A 13,152-nucleotide genomic window follows, 5' to 3' on the forward strand; every position below is an offset into this window, starting at 1 on the left:
AAGCCCTATGAGAAGAGGCTGAGGGAGCTGGGGTTGCTTAGCCTGGAGAAGAGGAAGCTCAGGGCAGACCTTCTTGCTCTCTAGAACTACCTGAAGGGAGGTTGTAGCCAGGTGGGGATTGGTCTCTTCTCCCAGGTGGCCAGCAGCAGAACAAGAGCACACAATCTCAAGCTGCACCAGGGGAGGTTTAGGCTGGATGTTAGGAAGAAGTTCTTCCTAGGAAGAGTGATTGGCCATTGGAATGGGCTGCCCAGGGAGGTGGTGGAGTCACCATCACTGGAGGTGTTTAGGAAGAAACTTGATGGGGTTCTTGGCGCCATGGTTTAGCTGTTTAGGTGGGTTGGATTGGTTGATGGGTTGGATGCGATGATCTTGAAGGTCTCTTCCAACCTGGTTTATTCTATTATTCTATTATCTCAAAGGTATTTTGCAACTTGGTCTATTCTATTCTATTCTATTCTATTCTATTCTATTCTATTCTATTCTATTCTATTCTATTCTATTCTATTTCTCCTAATTGTAACTGCTTAAAAATTCAGTATCTAGGGTAAATAGTGGAGAGTAACAAGCACTTCTGGAAGCTGAGAAATCTATGTCTAAAAGATTCTTATCTTTTCTCTGTTCATAAACAGAACATAAACAACTACTTTAGACTCCTCCCTCATACATGGCAAATGCTGGATGAGATTAGTCACCCTCTTAAGGAGAAATACCTTTTAGAGAACATCTGGCAGGACAGCTTCCTTCTTGATTTCAATTATGTGGATGATTACTCCTGTTAACGGTGAGGTAGCATGCCTGTGGCCAAGTGAGTAAGCAGATATTATGAAAGTGCTGAATGCATTTAGCCATCTTCGAGTGCAGTTTAGTAGAATTTAAAAATAAGGAGAAACAGCATAGAATAAAAATCAATGGATGTGTGAAAGTGACGTCCATAAGATCAATAGTGATTCAAGGACAACAATATCAGAACCTTTGTTCTGGGCACCTTCAGAAAAAAAACTTCGTTTCCCCATTGCTACAAGCAACAGCTGACCTCTGTGAGTTATACCAGTTTATTCCATCATTACAGCTCTTACACTCTGCTGCCGATTTACATTTGCACAATGCAATCTGCACAAAACATACATTATAAAAACTTGTAGGGTATTCTGTCAGGAGTCCTCAGAATAATCAAAAGAGCAGTGATGCAGAAGAAAGGTGTGCTGCATTAGCAGTAATCCATGCCTGTGTAACATGTATGAAACACTACTACACTGGAGACGATTGAACTCTGCTGGACTCCATAATGGTTATGCAACAACCAAGCTGAAAGTGAGTATAAGGATGTCTGATGCAATGACCGTCATGTCAGACACGTTTTAGCAGGGTTGCCATTTAGAGCATTATAATCGTGTTTTGTCTAGGGGTTCCACAACATTATCAATTCTTAGTCTTTTATTGTGAGCCTGATGACTTTGGAGCTGAAAACTCCAATGAAATATTGATTAAAATATATTTGAAAAGAACACGAGTTAAAAAGGAATCCTTTTGTTTGGCTGCATGTGCAGTCTCTTTACATTCCGTCCATCTTCACAACTTTGAAAGACCTTATTTATTATTTTTTGTCTGAATCTTTAGATTTATCATTTTGACATCAGGACACATTTTGGGTTTGGGGTTTTGTTTGTTTGCTTGTTTTTCGCAGGATCCTGTCCTATGCTGGAGCGGCAAATCCTAGACCATACTACAGGACTATCCAGCAAATATTGAAACAAGATGTTATTGTCCACTCAAATGAGCTTGCAAAGCCTTGATGTTAAGGTAAGATGACACATATCCACATTGGTTATTGCGTGTTTGAGACCAAGAGAATACTATACGGGTAGACCAAAATGAAAGACAGAGCCATTTGTAGCTTAGCTCAAACTGTTTCACAAAGGGAAGTGCAGCTTCTCTGAGCACTGAGAAATGTCATCTGAGGAGAGCACACTATTCCAATGTTTAAGAAAGGTACTGGATTTTTGTATCCATATCCTTACATGCCCAAACAGAAAGACCATTAAGGTAATTCTTATGTGGGCAGCTGTTGAATTCATTCCCATGCTGAAAATATAAGAAGTTAATTTCCAGGTTACCAGAAAAGAAAACATTAGTGTCTCAAGGTGAGAAGAAAGCTCTTCACAGAGGGAGCTGTTAGCCATTGGAATGGGCTGCCCAGGGAGGTGGTGGAGTCATTGTCCCTGGAGGTGTTCAAGAGGGGATTGGACATGGCACTTAGTGCCATGGTTTAGTAGTCATGAGGTCTTGGGTGACAGGTTGGACTTGATAATCTGTGAGGTCTTTTCCAGCCTTATTGATTCTATGATTCCATGATTCTGTGTCATTAAATCATTGCATGAGTAAAGCGAACAATCAGACACAAAAAGAGGGGTGTACTATTTTTCCCACTGTTTCAAGCTCAGACTAATTATCTGGGCAGAGAGACAATTCTTTTAGAAAGGAAGATCATTCTTTGCTCTACAAGAATGTGGTTTCTCATAAGTATCATCTTACTGCTCTCCATGCCAAGCCCCTGCCTCACTCCAGGCATCTGAAAATGCTTCAAGAGCTCTGCTGGCAACTTAGGGACACACAAACAAGGAGTTAGAGCAGCTCAGATTTTTTTAACTTGTAACCTGTACGACATACAAGAAACCAGGACCTCAGAAACTCAGCTTCTTAAGATAAATAAATTAAATTAAATGAAAAAAAAAAAAATAAGTAAAATAAAATAATGAAATAAAATAAAATATTAAATAAAATAACATAAAATAAATTCTTAGAAGTAGATTTTTGCCTACTAGAAATAGGAGTGAATAATTATAAAATTTGGGCATAACTCTAAAAATCTACTGTTTTTCTTCAGTATGTATGGTAGTTATAACAGTATGGTAGGTATAACAAAATTTTGCAACTCTTACTACCTCAGGAATAGTGTGGCCAGCAGGAGCAAGGAGGTCATTCTGCCCCTGCACTCAGCACTGGTTAGGACACACCTTGAGGACTGTGTCCAGTTCTGAGCCCCTCAGTTTAGGAAGCATGTTGACTTGCTGGAAAGTGTCCAGAGAGGGGCAAAGCTGGTGAGGAGTTTGGAGCACAAGCCCTATGAGGAGAGGCTGAGGGAGCTGGGGTTGATTAGTCTGGAGAAGAGGAGGCTCAGAGGAGACCTTATTGCTCTCTACAACTACCTGAAGGGAGGTTGTAGCCAGGTGGGGGTTGGTCTCTTCTCCCAGGCAACCAGCACCAGAACAAGAGGACACAGTCTCAAGCTGTGCCAGGGGAAGTTTAGGCTGGATGTTAGGAAGAAGTTCTTCCTAGAAGGAGTGATTTGCCATTGGAATGGGCTGCCCAGGGAGGTGGTGGAGTCACCATCTCTGGAGGTGTATAGGAAGAGACTGGATGGGGCGCTTGGTGCCATGGTTTAGTTGATTAGATAGTGTTGGATGACAGGTTGGACTCAATGATCTCAAAGGTCTTTTCCAACCTGGTTAATTCTCTTCTCTTCTCTTCTCTTCTCTTCTCTTCTCTTCTCTTCTCTTCTCTTCTCTTCTCTTCTCTTCTCTTCTCTTCTCTTCTCTTCTCTTCTCTTCTCTTCTCTTCTCTTCTCTTCTCTTCTCTTCTCTTCTCTTCTCTTCTCTTCTCTTCTCTTCTCTTCTCTTCTCTTCTCTTCTCTTCTCTTCTCTTCTCTTCTCTTCTCTTCTCTTCTCTTCTCTTCTCTTCTCTTCTCTTCTCTTCTCTTCTCTTCTCTTCTCTTCTCTTCTCTTCCAAATTCTAATTTCCAGAAATGTTTTAACGAGGAGAAAGCTAAACCCTCACATACTCTCCATTAGCATTAACATGATCCACTCATCTAAACATGGCAATGCCCCTATCCAAGTTAAAATCATCATGTTATTATTGACATTTCTCTCTCTTTTTTTTCTTAATCAGTACTCACACCTTGGAAACTGCATTGATCAATTAGAGATTGCAGTATACTTTCAAGGCTGCACTAAGTATCTCTCTGAATTAAGATCATATGGTTCTTTAGAGATAAACATCACCCCAAAATATTAGTAAAAAGTGTGGGTAAAATCTGAAAGCATGTTTTCTAGCTTGAGATAACAGAGCTCTGTTTTCAGTTCAAGCACTAAGCATGAACCCAGGGGACGCCGAGATCTGAATTCTTGCTTTGCCACCTACCTCTCTGTAAATGAATTTGTTAAATGTGATGAATATCTGCTTACTTTGGAGATATTAGCTGAGCATGTTCCTTTTATCCCTGCTTTTACAATGTTTACTTTTACTACTATTTCTGAAAACTGTTATGCAAATATCCTACCACTGACGCCTGTCCTCTGAGATCATTGCATAAGTACAAAAAAGCCCTTAAAATTCAACTGTACCCTGTCCAAGCTACAGCAGCAGACTTTCAAATGAATCCTGCAGTGTAGTAAAGATGTAGTGCTCATGTTCAAGGCATGCACCAAGTCTAAAAATGATTTTACAGATGAAAGACAAGTTATCAGCAGCCTAACAGCTGTACTGGCATATTTTCTTTGGAAATAATCTACAGTATTCCACAGAATAATGATAAAAGGGCCCTCTGCCTGTGTAGCTAAATTCACATTTGGCTACCAGAAGCCATTGAATTATGACATGTACCTATGCCAAGAAACTGTCTAACAATGACCCTTCACTTTGCTTTGTTGTGCTGAACCAAATGACAAAGCGACCACTTCATGCTTCAAATTATGTGAGAGATAAGTGTTACTCTACAGAAAGGGTGTAAGAGATTTGCTATTGTGAAGTAGATGTTCAAAGTACATGACCTGCCTACTGAGTCTGTATGCATTCCAAGCAAACATTTTCATTACCTTTTCAATTCTTCTTCCAAGCCCTAGAGGAAACATGTGCCTCAGCTTTCATGGTTCAAGACCTAAATTTCTAGTAGCAAGAGGAGAGGAGACAAGCAATGCAATACCTGACCTCAGCAGTCAGTGCCATAAGCCAGATCTCACTTGACTGGATTTCTCTTCCCTCTAAAGAAGCTAGAGTGCACATGAAGAGTAACATGAAGACGTGGCATTAGTTTCTGGGCTGACTTCACTGTATCCAAGTCAAAGTTGTGGGCAGTCTGTAAAAGATGCTGGTCTTTGTTTATCCAAAACAGCAACCATTACTGTGGTGGTTTGAGCCTTAACTGGGACTTAAGAGCTCAGATGGAGACAAGGCTGAGAATCCCTCCCCGCTCCCCCTTCCTCCTTCCCAACAGAGAGGGAAAAGAAAAGGACGGAGAAAATCCACCAAGAAATAATTTGGAGTCAGCTTGGAGGTAAAGAATTTTCATTAAACAATATATGCTTATGTAACAGGTAAGGTTCACAAGGGCAAGGAACAAGGATGGATGGGAGAAAAAAAAAAAAACAAGAATACAAAATCAGTCTCTCTGAAGAGGTGTGGAGGCAGCAGGGAGAAGGATCAGGCCTGACCACGTGGCAGAGAAGCAGGGAGCCACCAGCAGTCTTCGTCCAAGCAAAGGCAGAGCCCAAAGATAGCTAATGGCTCTAATATCCTCCTTTGTATAGCCTTGCTGGGCAGGGAGAGGGGGTGGAACAGACTAACTTAGTTTCCCAGGGGGGAAAACACCCTCCAGCGAGGGCAAAAGCTCTCACAAGCCCTCCCCCCCTGCTTCCAGGATGGGCATAGCCCATCACAATTACCCTTATATTTAGAACAATGCTACCCTGAGCACCTTGTACAAAGATGAGTTTGCTGAGAGAGCTGGCAGATGTGCTAGCTAGGCCACTCTCCATCATTTTCCTCCAGTCCTGGCTCACCGGTGAGGTCCCAGATGACTGGAAACTGGCCAACTTGGTCCCCATCCACAAGAAGGGTCGGATGGAGGAACCTGGAAACTACAGGTCAGTCAGCCTGACCTCAGTGCCAGGGAAAGTGATGGAGCAGATTATCTTGGCGGCAATAACTGTGCACCTGAAGGATGGCCAAGGGCTCAGGTCCAGCCAACATGGATTTAGGAAGGGCAGATCCTGCCTCTCCATCCTGATCTCTTTCTATGATCAGGTGACCCATCTGGTGGATGTGGGGAGGCCTATGGATGTGGTCTACCTGGACTTCAGCAAGGCCTTTGACACCGTCCCCCACAGCAAACTGCTGATTAAGCTGTCAGCCCGTGGATTGGACCACTACACTCTGTGCTGGGTTAGGAACTGGCTGGAGGGCCGGGCACAGAGAGTGGTAGTGAACGGTGCCACATCCAGCTGGCAGCACCCCAGGGATCAGTGCTGGGCCCTGTCCTCTTCAACATCTTCATTGATGATCTGGATGAAGGGGTTGAGTCAGTCATCAGCAAGTTTGCAGATGACACAAAGTTAGGGGCAGATGTTAGTCAGTTAGAGGGTAGAAAGGCTCTGTAGAGGGACCTCGACCGACTGGACAGATGGGCAGAGTCCAATGGGATGGCATTCAACAAGTCCAAGTGCCGAGTGATGCACTTTGGCTACGGCAATCCCATGCAGAGCTACAGGCTGGGGTCAGAGTGGCTGGAGAGCTCCCAAACAGAGAGGGACCTGGGGGTGCTGATCGACAGCCACCTGAATATGAGCCAACAGTGTGCCCAGGTGGCCAAGAAGGCCAATGGCATCCTGGCCTGCATTAGGAATAGTGTGGCCAGCGGGAGCAGGGAAGCTATTGTGCCCCTGTACTCTGCTTTGGTTAGGCCGCACCTTGAGTCCTGTGTCCAGTTCTGGGCCCCTCAGTTTAAGAAGGACATTGAAACACTTGAACGTGTCCAGAGAAGGGCAACAAGGCTGGAGAGAGGCCTTGAAGACAAGCCCTATGAGGAGAGGCTGAGGGAGCTGGGATTGTTTAGCCTGGAGAAGAGGAGGCTCAGGGGTGACCTCATTGCCCTCTACAACTACCTGAAAGGTGGTTGTAGCCAGGAGGGAGTTGGCCTCTTCTCCCAGGCAACCAGCACCAGAACAAGGGGACAGAGTCTCAAGCTGCGCCAGGGGAGGTTTAGACTCGAGGTGAGGAGGAAGCTCTTCACTGAACAAGTCATTCTGCATTGGAACGGGTTGCCCAGGGAGGTGGTTGAGTCATCGACCCTGGAGGCATTCAAGGGGAGATTGGACGTGGCACTTGGTGCCATGGTCTAGTCATGGGGTCTGTGTTGATAGGTTGGACTCGATGATCCTCGAGGTCCTTTCCAACCTAAGTGATACTGTGATACTGTGAAATAGTTTCAAACTGAAGAGATCCTCCTTGACATGTATTCATTGATGATACTTTTGCTGTGGTAGGAAAAAAAAAAATATTTCACCCTTCTTTGCAAAAGATCAAATTCTGCTTTGATTTCAAACACACTGATGAGATGTTTTGAGAGAATATTCTTATCCATCATTTTGAAGGTGTGAATATGCTTATAGTGTAGGAAAAAGTAAATAAGCAAAATAAAACAGTAAGCAGATGAATGATACAAAAATTTTCATTGAAAAATAAGCAGTTGCTGAAGAGAACACCCTGATTTATGCATGTGACTGAGGACATCTCAGTGTACATTGGGGATCTCATACTAGATATAAGAAATGTCTTACTACAGATTAACAACATTCACATTTTTCTGCTTTGGAGACCAGGAGATAAGCCTATGTAGATACACTAAAATGTATTCTTGACACGCATCCCTGTGACATACAGCTCTTTCTTCCAGGAAAAAAAAAAAAATATTAAAAATCCACACAAAAATGAAACAACACAAAAAAAAAGGAAATACACACCAAAAAAAAACCCAACCCCCCCAAAACCCCACTTCTACTATCATTATAAATATAAAAAATTTGAAAGTAAAAACAAGGTGTGGAAACAAGAACTATCTCTGCATTACCATTCTTCCAGCTTCTATTCACTTAACCAAAAGCTGAAATAGAATAGAATAGAATAGAATAGAATAGAATAGAATAGAATAGAATAGAATAGAATAGAATAGAATAGAATAGAATAGAATAGAATAGAATAGAATAAACCTGGTTGGAAAAGACCTTTGAGATCATCAAGTCCAACCTATCATCCAACACTATCTAATCAACTAAACCATGGCACCAAGCACCCCATCCAGTCTCTTCCTAAACACCTTCAGTGATGGTGACTCCACCACCTCCCTGGGCAGCATATTCCAATGGCCAATCACTCTATCTGTGAAGAACTTCTTCCTAACATCCAGCCTAAACGTCCCCTGGCGCAGCTTGAGACTGTGTCCTCTTGTTCTGTCTCAGGCTGCCTGGGAGAAGAGACCAACCCCTTCCTGGCTACAATGTCCCTTCAGGTAGTTGAAGAGAGCAAGAAGGTCTCCTCTGAGCCTCCTCTTCTCCAGACTAAGCAACCCCAGCTCCCTCAGCCTCTCCTCAGAGGGCTTGTGCTCCAAACCCCTCACCAGCTTTGTTGTCCTTCTCTGGACACAGAATCACAGAATTAACCAGTTTGGGAAAGACATTTTAGATCATCAAGCCCAACCTATCAAACAACACCATCTAATCAACTAAACCAAGGAACTAATTGCCTCATCCAGTCTTATTTTAAACATCTCCAGTGATGGTGACTCCACCACCTCCCTGGGCAGCCCATTCCAATGGTCAATCACTCTTTCTGTGAAGAATTTCTTCCTAACATCCAGCTTAAACTGCAAAATTGGTTTAGAATCATAAAATTGTTGGGGTTGGAAGGGACCTCAAGGATCACTCCATTCCAACCCCCCTGACATGGGCAGGGACACCTCACACTACATCAGGTTGCTCAGAACCACATCCAGCCTGGCCTTAAAAACTCCCAGGGATGAGGCTTCTACCACCTCCCTGGGCAACCTGTTCCAGTGTCTCACCACCCCCCATGGTGAAGAATTACTTCCTAACATCCAAACTGAATCTACCCATTTCTTTTTTTTTTTTATTGTCATTCCCCCTAGTCCTATCATTACCTGACACCCTCAAAGTCTCTCACCTGCCCCTTTTTCCCCTCAAATCCCAGAGCACCTGGGCTCTGTTGGAGTCTCCTCCCCCCGCCAGGTGTGGCCACTTGGCCCTCCCCGCCCACTCCCCTTTTAATCCTCCCCCAGAAAAGGCAGAAACCCTAAACTGAGCCCATCTGGGCTAGAGGACTCTCCTCTCATCTCTGGTGAGCGTCCATGTTGCACACTGGGTGATGGTGGTGGTGACAACAAAGGCTGGGGGGCCTAGTGGCCCCCCAGTTGGGTAGGAAGACAATTGATGACCACTCCAATATCCTCCGTGGGTGCTGGCTGGGTCTTCTTACTGGAGCTGAGTTCCTCTGGGTGGTATCTTGGCTGGTTGAGGGTTTTGCCCCTGGCCCTGGTATGGGTACAAAAATGGTGGTGGTGGAGCAGGAGCTGTTTAGTCATATGATATTATGCTAATTACCCTATTGTTACCTGGAGGCCCCTTGAGTCCGCTCTCATCATTCAATAAATCTCTGCTTTTGTGCCTCATCTACAAAGTGATTATAAGAGGTTTGCTGTGAATGATAAACTGACCAGTGATTTTTTTTTCTGCTGCCCAGTACTTTCCAGAAGTCTCCAGTACCCAGGCTTCGTTTCCACAATCAAAAATGCACTTTGGAATGTATGGTATGAACTCCCATCCTCATAGTAGTTTCCACCTTGTCCGTGCTCTTCCAACACAGCAACTATTACATTCTTTAGCTGTTGCCCCTCTTTCTAGGCCAAGCCTGACAAGATCCGTTCCAAGCAAGGCTTCAGAGTCAGAAGCTGTTTCTCTGGTCACGACAGCTTCGTTAGCCACACAGACTCCATGCTCATTAGCTCCCATTTCTGCCCCCCAAAGCCAGGAGTGCTTGCTCAGTACAACAACATTCCAGCAACTCAACATCTTTCCTAAACTGAGGGGCCCAGAACTGGACACAGCACTCAAGGTGTGGCCTAACCAGTGCTGAGTACAGGGGCACAATTTGTTCCTTGCCTCTGCTGACCACACTATTCCTGATCCAGGACAGGATGCCATTGGCCTTCTTGTTCACCTGGGCACACTGCAGGCTCATGTTCAGCCTACTATCAACCAGTACCCCTACATCCCTTTCTGCCTGGCCCCTCTCCAGTCACTCTGACCCTAGCCTGTAGCACTGCATGGGGTTAATTTGGCCAATATGCAGAACCTGGCACTTACATGTGTTAAATCTCATGGTCAGTAGATCAGCCTATACACATAAACTGCACACCACCTGATTCTGCTTTGAACCTGTCCTCCCCAGATGTTACAAAATCCATCACTAGCTTGCTAAAAGGAGTTCTACTAAAACTCAAGACAAGAATCAGATGACTGATTTTGCAAGCTGGAATTACATAAGCAATGAGTGCCCCAGAATTGCTCTGTCCAAAGAAGACATTTACATAAATCTAGGCTTATGGATAATAGTCCTACAGTAGCAACAGATGAAAATGCTGCATGTTCTAAGTGATTTGAAGGTCCTTCCCTTTATGGGTAAAATTCCTTGGCCTTTGCTTTCTTTGTGATGTCTGTCTGTATTTACTGAATCTCTGATCTATGCTACAATCTCTTCTCCTTGTTGTTTCCCATTTATTTTTTCACTGACCTCCTTTTCTTTGTCTTCCTTGTGTATTACATGTATGTTTTTACCAACAGATTCCACCAAAATGATTCAGTCATCTCCCTTCTGAGGCATTTACTGTGCTTGAACTTATCATTGACTCGATATTAACTCATGTCACGCAGCATAAACATCAAGCATTAAGAGAAATGCACCATGCTGAGATTATTAATTTTGTGTTGAGAATTTCTAAAGTTTGCAATTGGGGAAAAAAAAATCTTAAACAAGCTCAAGCTATCCAGTAGGGAACTGGAATTAAAAGATACTGAAAGCTCAGAGCTTTGTGAATAAATAAGTACCTAACCTCTAACCTTAGACTGTTTGCATTAAATGTAGACACTGTTTCCTAAACTTTTCATGAAGTTCACAAACTTGATAAAAACAAGACTGTTTAATTAGTAATAGCTTCACAGTGTGAAGTGTCAAAGAATGTATCTAAGTACCAACATTTTTCAGCTTGCACAGCAACATAAACCACTCTGTTTTGTCTTTGAAAGGCAAAGCACCAAAGGGGATTCAAGGGCACTCTTCCCAAGAGGGACTCTTACAGTCAGGCAGTCATAATACAGGAATGCACATCACTAATTTGAAAGGGAAGACTGGTCTTGCATGTGTTGGACTAAATTTTTGTAGTTGCTGTGGGAAAGACCATCTATAAGATGTCTGGTGGTTGGGTTTGGGTGTTCTGTTTGTTTGCTTTTTTCTGAGGATCATAAATTTAATAAGATATTATTAATGCTGGAACAAAAGAGTGTTCCTCAGTCTTTCCTTTGTTCAGTAATAAAGACAACTAATAAAGGCAACTCAATTTATTCCGTTCAAGAATTTTAAATAAACCCTCTAGGCTGCACCTATTAAGTCTGTTTGAAGCCCTGCTGTATCTTTAGGCTCAGAGAATGAAGAAAAATGATTATTTCCTACCTTTCTCAGTGTTCAGAAATTTGGATATGTGGGTTTGGGTTTAAATCCCATGAGACTTTCACTTTAGCCTTCCTATGAAAATCGAAATACTTCAGATCTCCAATACTTTCTTTCTTGAACACAAAATACTTTAAAATTGATTTTCATGTTTTGGTTTTGTCACTTTTTTTTTTCACAAGGGGGAACCATTTCTGTACAGTGTCACAACAGATCTGTACTAAACAACAGAACAAAAAATCGAACCTCATATTTCTTTGATGAAACTAATAATGCTTTCTGAAAGAGGCATGCATTAGTCTCTCCCTGCAAATGGCGAAACAGATCTATCAAACCAGAAAACAACAAATACAGTCTGTACAACTGGAAACTTTAATGTGACCTGCAGTAGCTTTACTCACGTCAATAATTAAATCACATTCTGATTTCTTATCAAGGAAAAGCTAAATACACAGTCTCCCAACTGATCCCAACTGTGGTTAATTGCCTGTTTGTGGAACTGCTCTTTCTGAAGTAATTCTACAACACTGTTTGATATTTAAGCTCTCAAAATCAAATTGGGAGCCTCTGTTTCACAAAGAGCTATTTTTTATTCACGATTCAAGGACTTTTTTGTTATTTAGTCTCCTCAAATCATTAGTTTTATCTTCCCCCACCCTCCTTTTTTTTTAAATTTTGTGTTCCCTGTTAATTCTGTTGTCATTTAAATATGATTTTGTTCTCTATCAAATTTCCCTCTCAGATTATTCAATGATCAATTGAACTGAGTGATCTAATTTATCTTTATCACTTGAAACATAAATCACTTTTTCACTCACAAATACATTCAGATCTGCAGCTAAAAGGTTACAGAATTAGTTTAGGAGATGCAAACTTCCCATTATGCTTTTCTCAGCAATGACTACTTTTTTTTTTTGTACCTCCATGAAAGGTTTTTGACTGCCATCAGCAATTTAGTCAGGAAAGAAAAAAATAGGCATGAATATTGCCTCCTTTCTTATTTATTCAGGAATAACACAGCAGAACCTCTCTAAGTAGACTGCACAGGGTGATAACTACATATGGTTCTGCACATTGCATAGTGGAGCCTTAATGTTTGGGGTTTTTCTCTGTAAAACCAAAACTAAATATAATTAGTCTAAAGTGACATGCTCATGTCTAGAGATAAGTGGGTTTTGTTCTGTTCTCAGTTCTGCCTCTGTCTTGCTTGCTCTGTGTATAAAATGGCAACAGAACTGTTTATGTTCCTTTATGGTTCGCTTTCAGATGTAAGAAAGAAAAGAGTCATGTAAATGTCAAGTATTATACTTAACTGTATATATATCTTCCTCATAATACAACTCTGTTGTCCAAACAATATTCTGGTGGCAGCCACAAAGGAAAAGAATGCAAGTGATTTAGGAGATGCTCTTTATTCCACAACTCTTTGTGATACAGTTCGAGCAGAAGTGGGCACAGAAAACTACAATAGGGACTATCTGTCTTCTGCTAGTGTGTGTAGGGGGGTAAACCCATAAATATTTTCTCAGCATATGCTAGGCTATCAACAGGGAAGGCAGACGAAACAAGTCTGTGGTG

The 13,152-nt window shown here is 42.4% G+C and overlaps 1 long non-coding RNA gene across 1 annotated transcript; it reads left to right on the top strand.

Annotated features, from left to right (window-relative positions):
• Positions 1 to 1,691: 1,691 nt before the first annotated feature.
• On the top strand, positions 1,692 to 10,857 carry LOC137451435 (uncharacterized). The gene is made up of 3 exons (XR_010989828.1): positions 1,692 to 1,803; positions 9,592 to 9,658; positions 10,692 to 10,857. It is a non-coding gene; the product is annotated as an uncharacterized lncRNA (long non-coding RNA).
• The last annotated feature ends 2,295 nt before the right edge of the window (positions 10,858 to 13,152 follow it).

This window comes from Melanerpes formicivorus, unplaced genomic scaffold, assembly GCF_026170545.1.
Source record: "Melanerpes formicivorus ecotype bairdi unplaced genomic scaffold, bMelFor1.0.p_v2 SCAF_44, whole genome shotgun sequence".
Classification (NCBI taxonomy): Eukaryota; Metazoa; Chordata; class Aves; order Piciformes; family Picidae; genus Melanerpes; species Melanerpes formicivorus.